We start from the raw sequence: 12,903 nt of genomic DNA on the forward strand, positions 1-12,903 counted from the left end.
ATTTAGAATCTAGGAAACAAAACAAATGAACCAACACACAAACAACAACAACAACAAAAATAACAGATTCATAAATGTGGACAGTAAACTGGCGGTTGCCAGAGGGGAGGGGTAGGGGGTGACTGAAGAGGCCAAATAGGTGAAGGGGCTTAAGAGGTAACAAAATTCCAATTATGAAATAAATAAGTCACAGGTGTGGGAAGGACAGCATAGAGAATATAGTCAATAATATTGTAATAACTTTTCAATGGAGATAGATGATAACTATACCTATCACAGTGAGCATTTCATAATGTATATCATTGTTGAATCATATATTGTACATCTGAAACTTGTATCGTATGTCCATTATACTTCAACTAAAAATATTTTTAAAAATAGTGAATCTGAGCTCCTCTGAATCTCTGATGCTCAGCACAAGGGCAGCCCTTCCCATACCCTCCTGTCCCTGAGCTTCTGGAAGGTCTGGGCCATCTCTTTTTTGTTTTTTTTTTTTTTTATTCCCCATGGCACTCAACTCAGTATTTTACGTTTAGGTGCTCAAAGGGTGTTTGTGAATGGAATTGAATGCAACAAGGATTTGCATTTGGTTGAACTACCACCTTTGTAGATCCCCAAAAATATGGGAACTTGGGCAGATTTCATAGTTTAACTGGAGTGGTCTGTCAATGGAGAGCCCATGAGACTGGCTACACAGAGCCTGGACTTTTCTAGATAGCCTTGGTTTGAAATAATCTATCTTGCTGTCTACCTAAGTATACTGTACAAATCTTATACTAGAAGTTCTTAATTTGGGACTTGAAAAACGTGATTGCTCTATGTGTGGGACATCCAGAATAACAACAATAACAATAATAATGCCACCCAATAAAGAAAACATTTGTTAAGTGCCAAGCGTGGAGCTAAGAAGCACTCTTCCATGTAGGATGATCACCGAGGGACCAGGTCAGTGAGAGGTTAGGCAATATCTTTATTTATGGCTCTCATCCATACATTTTTCCTAAAGAGTTTTCCGCCTACTTGAGGTTCTTCATCACAGGCTCAGTATAGGTCTGACTTGATGAAGGAGGATGCAGAGATCAGGTCTGCTGGAAAGCTACCACAGACATCCCCCAGATCGGACCTGTTTTCGTGTTTATGGATTACTCATGGCTACTGTCAGCGATTAATATAGAGAACAATTTGAGGCCATCCTAACCACCAACTTACTTTTTCCAAGGAGGTCTGGGGCTTTCCCAAATGAGGATTATTCTTCTTTTCTAAAAATTCAATTGTTGCTAACTTAGAATTCTGAGGTACAAGCTTTTTTTTTTTTTTTTTTTCAAGATTTTGTTTACTTATTTGACAGAGCGAGAGAGAGCATAAGCAGGGGGAGTGGGAGAGGGACAAGCAGGCTCCCCACCAAGCAGGGAGCTGGGTCCCAGGACCCTGAGATAATGACCTGAGCCAAAGGCAGATGGTTAATGGATTGAGCCACTCAGGTGCCCCAAGTTTTATATAAGAGTAGAATATTTGGGATGGCTGGGTGGTTCAGCAGTTTAGTGCCTGCCTCTGGCCCGGGGCATGATCCTGGAGACCCACTATCGAGTCCCACTCAGGGCTCCCTGCATGGAGGCTGCTTCTCCCTCTGCCTGTATCTCTACCTCTCTCTCTCTCTCTGTGTCTCTCATGAATAAAAAGAAATAAAGTAATTAATTTTTAAAAAAATAAAAAAAGAATATTCTATTCTTTTGTTTTGTTTTGTTTTGTTTCAAGAATAGAATAGTCTTTATAGTTTCCGGTAACATGCACTATATTATTGTATGTTAAGTCAGAAAGCCAGGGCAGAGGACATTTAAAACTCAATGTCTATAATCTTTCCTCTCATGCTTTCTGGGATCTTCTTCCTTCATATCCCTTGAAGCCCAACTGTTTTGCTAACACTCCATCAAATATTTCCTATGACCTGCAAAATCTGTCTATTAATAGGTGAGAAAAAAACTCACTAGTGCAGGCAACAAATTTTATCCCAAATCTTGAACATTTTCTACTGGAGGCAGTGAAAACTGGTTGGGCAGCAGAGTTGAATCCTTCCTTAATCTTTCTCCTTCTATGCCACCGATTCTCTTTCTAGCAAATCAGATCAATGGGCCGGGTGAGGGTGACGATGGTCTGATGAAGGTAAGGCCCTCACCTCTCTGAGCTGTTGGCATCACAGAACCCAGGTGAAAGGACAAGAGAGATGGTACAACAATCAACATAATTTCATCTCCTTGGACATCAGAAGGGATAGGATCGATGGGTAACTCCTAGGGATCCTGCTGATACACCGAGTACGATACACAGGGCAAAATTTTTTTGAGATTACCTGAAGCTCTAAAAATGTGCAAGTGATACTCGGACACCCTTTGAAGCTTCTTATTTGGGTAAAATATACACTGCATCATTAGAACACTTTAAAGCATACACTTCCACGGCACTAAGTACATTTCCGTGTTGTGAATCACCATTTCATCTTCCCAAACTGAAGCTCTGTCCTGCTCAAATACTAACTCACCATTCTCCCCTCAACCCATGCCCTGACAACCACCGTTCTATTTTCTGTTTCTATGAATTCAACTCCTTTAGGTACCTCATGTAAATGGAATTATACAGTATTTGTCTTATTGTGATGGGTTTATTTCACTTAGCATCATGTCCTCAAGGTCACCCATGTTGTAGTACTCATCAGAATTTCCTCCCTTTTGAAAGCTGAATAATATTCACTTGTATGTGGACAGCACATTTGTTTATCCCTTCATCCATGGACACTTGGGCTGTTTCCACCTTTTGGCCAGTATGAATAATGCCTCTATGAACATAGGTGTACAAGCATCTGTTTGAGTCCCTGCTCTCCATTCTTGTGGACATATGCCCAGAAGTGGAACTGTTGGATCGTATGGCAATTCCATGTATAACTTTTTGAAGAACTGTCATATTGTTTTCTGTAGAGGCTGCACCATTCTGATTCTCTTGCTGGTGCTCATCTTTACAAGAGGTGAGCCTGGAGAAGACATAAATTTTATCTTTGATTTTCTACCACTGGGGCTGTTACCATGCTTCTATCTTAGGTTCCCCACCTGCAGAAGGAAGATAGCAGTTAACTGTTTCTCTTGGGAAACCAAGGGACCATGGGAAATATTATTGAGATTGGCTAGGAGAAGACATTCGGTTCAAAATACCTTGAGTTCCAAGGCCAGAACCTGTGCCTGTCTGCCTCCTTTCTCCAGCTTGAGCTGCCTCTCCTTCCACTGCACAGGTCAGGGTGGGGGTGGCTGGAGGCTACGTCTGGGGTCCGATATCCATCCTGCTTATCATACATGATATCAAGGACCTTCTCCGGGACGCCAGTGTGGCTCAGTTGGTTAAGCATCTGCCTTTGGCTCAGGTCATGTTCCCAGGGTCCTGGATTGAGCCCCTCATTGGTCTCCCTGCTCAGTGGGGAACCTGTTTCTCCCTCCCCCTTTGCCTCTTCCCCTGCTTCTACTCTCTATGTCAGATAAATAAAATCTTAAAAAAAAAAAAAAAAAAAAGGACCTTCTCCGAGACCTTGGTATAAAGGACCATCCTCAGCCACCAGACCATTGTGCCTGCATTTCTAACTTTTGTTTAAAGTTGCTGTATTCCCTTTCCTTTGGTGTGGTATGTGGTTCCATAGAGTAGTGTCCACTGAAGGATCAGTTCATCGAAGTCCAATCGAGATTTCATCAAGAACTCGGGAGCTCCATTCTTTCCCTCTGTCTTGCCCTTCCTGTGACCTGGTAATTTCTTATTCAGCATGTCAAAAGCTCTGCCATTTTCAGAACACAATTTCCCTCTCTCATCCACATCGGGGCTTGTCAAAAGAGGGAAGGGCCCATACTACCATTGAGCTGCCATTGAGGAATAGAAGCAGGATTGGCATCCTGTCCTTGGGAGGGCAAGGACCTCACCCCTCTGGCACTGTGGACAGGCTGGCCTTTTGGGTAGCTCCTGCCAGAGTTGCTGGGGTGTCCTTGGATGGGGGACTGCGGAGAAACAGGGAAGCAGAAGGAAGGCATTGATGCTTCAGCTGGAACTCTGGCAGTGAGTTGGTCGCAGCTCAAGGAGGGATCACTCCCAAACAGCTCTGCTGTATTTTTGGCCATGCTGCTGGCAGCAGTGAGACATCTACACAATACACAAAGACTCTTGTCCATGTAGGATCAGAAATGGAGAGCAAGGACTCCTCAGGGCTGGCTGGAAGATGTCTAAGAAACAAGATCACACCTGTATCTGCCAGCAAAGATTGACTTCTATTTCCAAATCATCAGCTGGCAAATTAATTAACCTTTAGTGGCCCCATCATTTGAGCAATGGCTGTAATGCAGAAGGGACTTTCACATGCTGTGCCCCCCCTGCCCCCCCCACCCCCCAGCCCTGCCTCCTGGCCAGCCTCGCTTTCCAAGGAGGCCTGGGCTTGGGCTTTTGGAGGTAACCCTGTCACTGGAGTGAGGCCCCACCTCGGCATGGATCCGGCTCCCTTGTTCACAGCTGCTTCCTCAGCACCTGGAAGAATGCCAGGCAGGGGAGGCACTCAGTCAGTATTTGCAGAATGAATGAATCCACAGCTGAAATCTGGCCTGGGCTGGTAAACGGACCCGCCTCCTGTTCTAGAGGACAGACGCTGCTGGAGAAGTGACTGCTATGGAGAAACGCTTTGCAGTTCCATTCAGAGAAGACCTTGGACTAGAGATAACCAATGTTATCTCCTCCGTGGTCCTCCTCCTGTAACTGAGGCATCACTGAAGACTACCCTTAGAGACAGGGCAAAGCAAAATATTGCAGGCCTTCTACGGCCTTGGGGGAGGGGAGTGGGAGAGTTTTACAACGTGCCTAGAAGGATGTCACCTTCTGGGTATTGGAGGGGGCCCCTTTTGAGGCAAATCTGCATATATTTGCATACCGGTGTCCACAGACACTAACCTGCAAAGAGACAGCCAACTCTTCCCACCTATAAACAGACTAATCCTTCTGCTGTCTCCTTAGGGGATGTGCTGAATCAAAATTTAACTGCCAATGTTCTAGAAATCTTAGGGGAAACAAAAAAACACAAAATGAACACACCATTAAAATTTTAAATTTAAAAATATCGTTTTCAGTTTACATTTTTTCTAAGTAGAAAAGGGTATATATTTTGAAGACTCCAGAGAGGGAAATAATCAAAGGTCAAAACAATCCCGAATCTTCTGTTGCAAAAAGGATTGGATCTCCTGGTTTTTTCCTTTATTCGTGTGCGTGCAATAGGGCTCCTAACCTTAACCTAAGAAGAAAGCTCGGAGAAATTGGGTCTCTTCCTTTTTCAAGATCATCAGACGTTTTCCAAGGGGAAAATGGACTCTCACTTTGGAAAACATAAAACCCTATTTGTTTTAAGTCTCTCAGAAAACAGCTCCTTGCGCCGGGCGGAGGCCGGCTGGGCGCTGGAAGCCGGAGCTCGGGGCTGCAGCGCGTTGTGTAACCCGCCTGGGAATCACGTTGCACTGACGAGATCCGCAGGCTTTTAGTGCAATAATAAGCTTGATCTTTTTTATTCAAATACAAGGAACAACCACAGCCGGCTCCAAGTCACGTGCCCCGGTCACATGGTGCCGAGACACAGAAACCGGCTGGCAATCATTAACTAATGCTTACTCCCAGGGCGAAAATGCGGGTTTTAAAGACCCGAGCTCTGTTTTTGTAAAACAAGCAGCCCTGCAAGAGAAGGTACACACGGGGGTGGGGCGTCTAGAGCTCGCCAAGCGCTTTCCAAGGAAAGGGAACGAGCCCGCGGACCGTCCCGGGGGCTGCTCCGCTCCCACCCGCGGGACCTGCTCGGGGCCACCCCCTTCCCCGGGCCCGGAGGGGCGGCGGGGCCGAGCATCCGAGGGAGGGGCCGCCGACCTGGCGCGGGGCCCGAGCGTTTGCGAAACCGAGGACAGAGCTCCGAAATTAGCCGGGGAGCTGCGTCGGCCCGGCCTTGTGAAATTCACGCTTCTGGGGGGCGGCGGCGGCGTTCGGGCGGGGGCGGGGGCGGGGGCGGGGGCGGGGGCGGGCCGGGCCGGGCCTTCGCAGTAAAAGGACAAGCAGCCTCCGCAGTGTGGTTTCTCCAAGTCTTCCGGTGGCGAGAAGCAGACCTGCGAGGGCTCTGCCGACCTGAATGTTTCCTTGTTCGGGCGTTTGAATTTAGAAAATTCTTTCACTTTCTCCGACTCGTGGAGCGTTACTCTGTGCTTTCAAAAGCTAATTATCCGGCCGAGTTTGTTTGATTTGGGTGTAGACGCGACAATGGGAAGCGGGGAATGGAGTTTAGAGTGTCTGCTGGAGGGAGGGGATAGATAAAGCACAGATAAAAGACTAGCAGAAACTGACTTAAAAAAATTTTTTTTAAAAGCTAGGTGTGTTTTATTTCACATTATAAAAAAGTACTTTCCCCCCAAACACTGTGTGGTATGGGCTCAGCCTGGTGAGAAAATCCACCAGGATAAGGTGGAGCCTTATATTCTTATTTCATTTAAATCTTTTCAGAAAGAACAGATACTCAAGGAATTTCCAGTTTTGTAGGTTCCCTGTCTTGACTGACATAGAAATATTTCAGGAAATTTACTTAGGGAGTTCAGTTTTCTCTATTCTCACCTTCCCCTCAACTCTACCCTCCTTTTTTTTTTTTTTTTTTTTTTAAGATTTTATTTATTTATTCATGAGACACAGAGAGAGGCAGAGGGAGAAGCAGGCTCCGTGTAGGGAGCCTGATGTGGGACTTGATCCCAAGACCCTGGGATCATGCCCTGAGCCGAAGGCAGATGCTCAACTGCTGAGCCACCGAGGCATCCCACCACTCTACCCTGTTGAAAGAGATAAAAGTCCATGCTTTTAAGGGATGGACCTAGGTTTTACTGTAGGGCCTGAAGCTTATACAATCCGAGAAGCCCTTTTGAAGAGGGTGTAACATTATATATACAAAATTAGGTATTAAAGTATCCCCAAATTCAGAAAAATACTTGTGGTATTTGCTTACCACATCTCTAACATTTTTTTTTTGGTCCTGGAGTGGGGGGGTGGGGGTGGGGGTGGGGAGCATGTTTCTTAGGAGGTCTGAGGTTCATTGTGACCAGTTATCAATTTTAAGTGTGCCTACAGTTGCACAGGTTTGATGGTTGGAAAAATTTCCCCCAGGCCAGCTTCTGATTAGTCTGTTCTGGCTCTGTCTATTCCACATCTTGATTTCCCTGCCCAGGCCCACACTACCTCTCGTGCCAGACACCACAGGACACACTCATATTGAGATATGACCTCTGGATCTGAGCCTTCCCATCTCCATACCGGGTGGGTGGGCCCAGTGGGCCAGAGGAATATTGCTGGAAACCTTCCCTGCTTGAGAACAGCCAGCAGTGACTGAAGTATAAATATAGTTTATAAATTTGTAAATACCTCTTAACCCAAAGTAAAGGTATCTCTGACTCCATTTCCTCTTACCCAGAACCCAAATATGCCCACGGCCCTTCCAAAGTCACCTAAAAGCTGGGGAAACATGGCCAAAGGGAAGTCAGAGTAGAAAGAGGCAGCGATCTTAAGCGATCAAAGCAATCAAGGTCAGGGTATCTTGCCACCGCCAAGTTTACAAAGGCAAATGGCCTGAGTGTGTTGCTGGGGCTCCTGCGTGGGTGAGAGGCTTGGAGCTTCATGTTCCTCAGCTTCAAGGTAAATCTGTTTCAGGTGACCCTGGGTGCATAACGAGCCTATCTCAGGGAGTCATTTCCTGGGTCCTAGGATCAAAGAGCCTAGTGTGAGGCAGGCTTGCTTATCTGGGCCTCTCGTGGGAATGATCTGTCAAAGTCAATTCCATTAATAAAAAGCCTCTGCTGGGCTGTGACTCAGCCCCTCGCCCGGCGCCTTCACCCAGGCGGGCTGGCAGGGAAGCCCCGTCTCCGTGTCCGCACGTGCGAGGGAGGGGAGGCGGCCAGGAGCGGCCGCGCGTTCGCTCCGCGTGTTTCCTGTGCCCCGCGCCACCCAGAAGTTCTTTTGTCCCACACAGCACACCCTGTCGCCAGGACGACCGCGCCGAGCGGCTGTTGCGAGGCGCCCGGTGCCGCGGGGGGCCGCGGGGGGCCACGGAGGCGCGGGGAGATGCTGTTCTGCCCGCGGGCACAGGCGACAGCTTTGCCAGCAGGAGCTCGGAGCCGTCGGTGACGCCCAGGCTGGCTCCCGGGTGCGCGCGGCGTCGAGGCCACACGCGTGTGGCTTTGGTTTCCATAGGGGGGCGGTATCCGGCGAGAGCTCCCCTCCCCGGGGCGCGGCCGTCCCTGCGGAGCGTGATCCCGCCGCCTGTGAAAATAATTAGGCCCTGGACCAATGAGATTCCTCGCCTGGCTTTAAAGTGCCTCTCCTCCCCCTGACGCCCATGCGCTTCCCCCGCTTTACCTGTGCCCCCCCCCCCCCGCCACCCTGTGGAGCGCCCCTAGAATCCGCCACCCGCCTCCACCTGGCACAGCAGACAGTCACCTTGTCGAATCACTTGCTTCGCTTGTCAGGACAGTATTTTGAATCTGGAGTGGCTCGCCGGCGTGCGCCTCATGGGGGAGAGGAGGCTGTCAGTTCAGACAATCCGCAAGGGTACTAATTAGTTGGATGGAAAAAGCCCAAGCGCAGGCGGTAGCATCTCCCCTGCAGAGGAGATAACCCATCTGATCCAGTTTCCTGACTGCGGTAGCAGTGATTTTTTTTCTTTTTTTTCCCAGGCCAGGCTGGGGACCAGGGCTCCTGAGCCTTCTAAGCCACTGACATCTGGGGCTGGATTGGAGCTGAGGGTGTGGGGCAGCTGGCTCATGCCTTGTAGGATGTTTAGTAGGATCCCTGGCTACCATTTAATACTTCCTCCGCCCCCCCACCCCACCCCCCAACTGGGGTAATCAATAATATCTTCCCACGTTGCCAAATGTCCCTGGGGTGGGGGTGGGGGTGGGCAAAATTGCCCCTGGTTGAGAACCGCTTCCTGAGCCCTGTCAACACAAGGCCACCAATAGCTTCCAATTGTGTTGATTCCTAAGATGTGGGGGCAAGAGACCGAGTGGCTTTGGCTCTCATAGAGAGGTGACTCACAGTGGGAATGTTCTCAGGTAGACACAAGGCTCCTGGTGGCAGCCCTCCTGCGTGAGAGTATTGTAAAGAAAAAGGTGAAGCCTTTGAGCACAGAAGCACATTCGTTTCTCCAGTCATTTAACCTGAGGTGAGGTGATTACCTGAAAAGGTTCAGTGGTTAAGAGTTATGTGGTCAGAGGCTCCGGTTTGAATCCCAGCTTTGCTCTTAATTAGCAGTGTGTCTTTGGATAAGTTACTTTACCTACCTGTGCCTTGGTTTCCTTACTTGGAATATGGGAATGAGAATATAGCATAGTTGTTCAAAGAATTCAAGGAGATAATGCATGTGCTTGATGCATAGTAAGTATTTAACCAATGTAACCTAGTTTTTTGAAAATTTCTGGACCAATCTTTGATGATGATGATTGTTTTTTTTGTTGTTGTTGTTGTTTGTTTTTTAGTATGGATAAGAAGATTTCTGCCCAGATTCTCCAGATAATTGTGTCAACCTCCTGCTTGGTTGATTCTGGAAACAGTGTACCAAGTAGCAACTTCAGAGTCTCCTCTTGCTCTTTTTTTTTTTTTTTTTTTTTTTAAGTTTTATGTTTTAAGTAGGATCCACTCACAACCCCAGGATCATCCTTCTGGCTCTTTTTGGGAAGTACAGACACCCTTTCCTTGAGCTCTTCCATGGTTATCAACAAATCTCTACTGTCTGGAGAAAGTTCTGCTCACCACCAATGCCCATTCAGGATTCTTGGCTATAAGCCCCTTGGTCTACAGTGTGTTTGCTCTGATCATGCTAATCCTGAGGTGTTTTGCAAACATTTTAACCCCGTCATGTCCATGTAAGGGTTTACAATATATTCAATTTAAACAAGAGAGATAATTTTTAAAAACTGGAAGCCAGTGAAAAATAATGAACGTTGCCCTTCTGTATGGATTGAGTCATTAGAGAAGTTCAAAAGGACAAAGGGTAATTATGTAATATAGAGAAGCTGCCTTGCTTCTTTGGTCAATAATCCACAAGAGATAGGACAAGCAGTAGACAGAAACGAAAGGGTTCAGTGTCATGGCTCAGAGGCTTGCATCAAGAAAGAGCCTACCAGCCTCTGTCAGGACCATGGCAGGAGTTTGAAGACACAGAGGCCAGAGCAATGGCATGCCTGCTCCAGGCCATGGATGTTTCCTCTGCACAAGGCCCCCTTTGAATGTGCCTGACTTCAAAGTGTGGCAGGCTGGTGGATACGAAGTTAAGGAGATTCTTAACAATATTTGCAGATACTCTCTCTTTCAATGTGTTTTCAATGCAGAAAAAAAAAAAAAAAAAACCTCCCACAAAATTGTTGGGGGAAATACACCCGAGAGAACATATATCAGTGAAGAGAAGGAGCATGTACTTGACTTTAAAACACTCTTATTTGATGGACATCAATCAGAAGGCTGCCAGCGGAAACCCCTCCTAGGCAACTGGGATGACAGTGCGCTTAAGAAAACCTTTCAGGACCTGACCTGCTTCTATGTGGAGGAGCTTCTGAACATGAAGAGTCTTGCAACTGCCTGGCAGCTGCTTTGTTATTGGCCTACAAATGTGACATGTAAGCTCAGATCTGTAAACATAGGGATTGCTTTTAAAATTCTGAGGGCATAAACAAATGGCATGGTTAGAACCAAGACCTCTATCCGTCTGCGATATTTTGGACACAAGAAGAGAGTGGCTTCCTTGGAAGTTGGAGCTGTGCAGAGCCGGAGCTCAAAGCAGCTTAGAAGTGCACAGGGAAAGGGTGCTTGGGTGGCTCAGCCGATTTAACGTCTGACTTTTGATTTTGGCTCAGGTCATGATCTGAGAATCCTGGGATCGAGCCCCATGTTGGGCTCCGGCGGGAGGCTGCTTATCTCCCTCTGCCTCTGGCCCTCCCCCTGCTTGCACTTGCTTTTTCTCTCTCTCAAACAAATAAATAAATCTTAAAATTAAAAACTAAAAAAAGAGGCGCACAAGAAAACAGGTTCCATCTTAAGGGCTGTTTGCTTTCCTTTCCTATAACTTTTTCTAGTCCAGCAAAAGTCCAAGACCTTTTAGCCAAACCTGTTGGCTGATGTAGAAAAATGTTCAATGAGAATGACCAGGCAGCTGGCCCAGGCACCAACTCTGAATTCACTAGAATTGACTATTGCTATAACTTACATCCATACGTCCACATCATTACTAAATAAACCTTAGAAGCTAGCTGTGATACATCAGCTGAGGATGGAAAATGACATTTTAACATAGGATATATTTCTTTAAAGTTTTTCATTTTTATTTATTTTGGGGGGCAGATGGGCAGAGGAAGAGGGTGAGAGAGATACTTAAGCAAGTTCCACGTCCAGTGCAGAGTCCAACGTGGGGCTCAATCTCACGATCCTGAGATCATGACCCGAGCCCAAATCAAGAGTCAGATGCTTAACTGACTGAGCCACCCAGGGGCTCCGAAAGTTCTTTATTTATTTAAGTACTCTCTACACCCCACATGGCGCTCGAACTCATGACCCCGAGATTAAGAGTGGCATGGTCTGACTGAGCAGCCAGCTGCCCCATAGTATGTACTTTAAAAAAACAAAACAAAACAAAAAAACAAAAAAAAAACTTTTATTTTGCAATAATTTTAGACTTACAGAAAAGTAAAAATAGTGCAGAGGATTTTCATATATCCCTCACCCACCTTCCCCTAATGTTTACATCTCATAAAATTATAGTACAATGATCAAAACCAAGAAATTAATGCTATTAACTAAACTATGGGTTTATGTGGAGTTTGCCAGTTTTTTCACTAATACCCCATTCTCAGGATCCACATCGCATTTAACTATTTCTCCTTCTTTTCCTCCAATCTGTCCAAGTCTTTGGTCTTTCCTTGTTGTTCGTGATTTTGTGACTATTAAAAAAAATACCAGTGAGTTATTTTGTAGAATGTCCCTCTATTTGGGTTTGCCTGTTGATTTCTCATGACTCTTTAGCAAGGACACCACGGAAGTAATGTGCATCTCCCAGTGCCTCAGACTAACAGATTCATGACATTGATAATTCTTATAAGTAGGGATGTTTACCTTGATTGCTTGACTAAGGGGCAGGGTTTCTCTGCTGTAAAGTTCTTCTTTTTCCTTTTTTAGTTAATAAATATCTTGAGGGAGATACTGGTAGGTTGTACAAGTATCCTGTTTCTTCTCAAATTTCTGCCCACTCATTGTGGCATCCACTGGAGAATCTTGCCTGCAACAATGACTTCTGTGGTGTTGTAATGGTGGTTCTGTCTTTTCCTCATTTCTTCTACAATTGTTAATTGGAATTCTTCTGTAAGGAAGAGCTATCCTCTTCGCCTGCCTTCCTTCCTTCCTTCCTTCCTTCCTTCCTTCCTTCCTTCCTTCCTTCCTTCATGTGTTTATATTGGTATGAACTAATATATTTATTTTAGTCTATGGGCTATAATCTAATTATATTATATTTATATTGTACCTCAGATTGTTCCAGCTTTGGCCATTGGAAGTGCTTTCAGGTTTGTTCCTGTGTTCTTTGTTTTAAGATTTTATTTATTTATTCATGAGAGACATACACACAGAGAGGCAGAAATACAGGCAGAGGGAGAAGCAGGCTCCCTGCAGGGAGCCTGATGTGGGACTTGATCTCAGGACCCTGGGATCATGACCTGAGCCGAAGGCAGACACTCAACCACTGAGCTACCCAGGTGCCCCTCCTGTGTTCTTTGAATCTTGTGCCTTCATCCTTCCTTGGGCACTTTCTTACCTTCTAGCACCACAAGATACTCCCGACTT

At 46.3% G+C, this 12,903-nt stretch overlaps 1 long non-coding RNA gene across 3 annotated transcripts; it reads left to right on the forward strand.

Annotated features, from left to right (window-relative positions):
• The first annotated feature begins 5,627 nt into the window (after positions 1-5,627).
• Positions 5,628-12,030, forward strand: LOC144295759 (uncharacterized). 3 transcript variants are annotated; one of them, XR_013362854.1, is made up of 3 exons: positions 8,072-8,224; positions 9,132-9,241; positions 9,555-12,030. It is a non-coding gene; the product is annotated as an uncharacterized LOC144295759 (long non-coding RNA). The 3 variants fall into 3 exon arrangements; XR_013362853.1 differs by lacking the exon at positions 8,072-8,224 and adding an exon at positions 8,275-8,721; XR_013362852.1 differs by lacking the exons at positions 8,072-8,224; positions 9,132-9,241 and adding an exon at positions 5,628-5,742.
• The last annotated feature ends 873 nt before the right edge of the window (positions 12,031-12,903 follow it).

The sequence above is a fragment of the Canis aureus genome, chromosome 24 (genome assembly GCF_053574225.1).
Source record: "Canis aureus isolate CA01 chromosome 24, VMU_Caureus_v.1.0, whole genome shotgun sequence".
In the NCBI taxonomy this organism is placed as follows: Eukaryota; Metazoa; Chordata; class Mammalia; order Carnivora; family Canidae; genus Canis; species Canis aureus.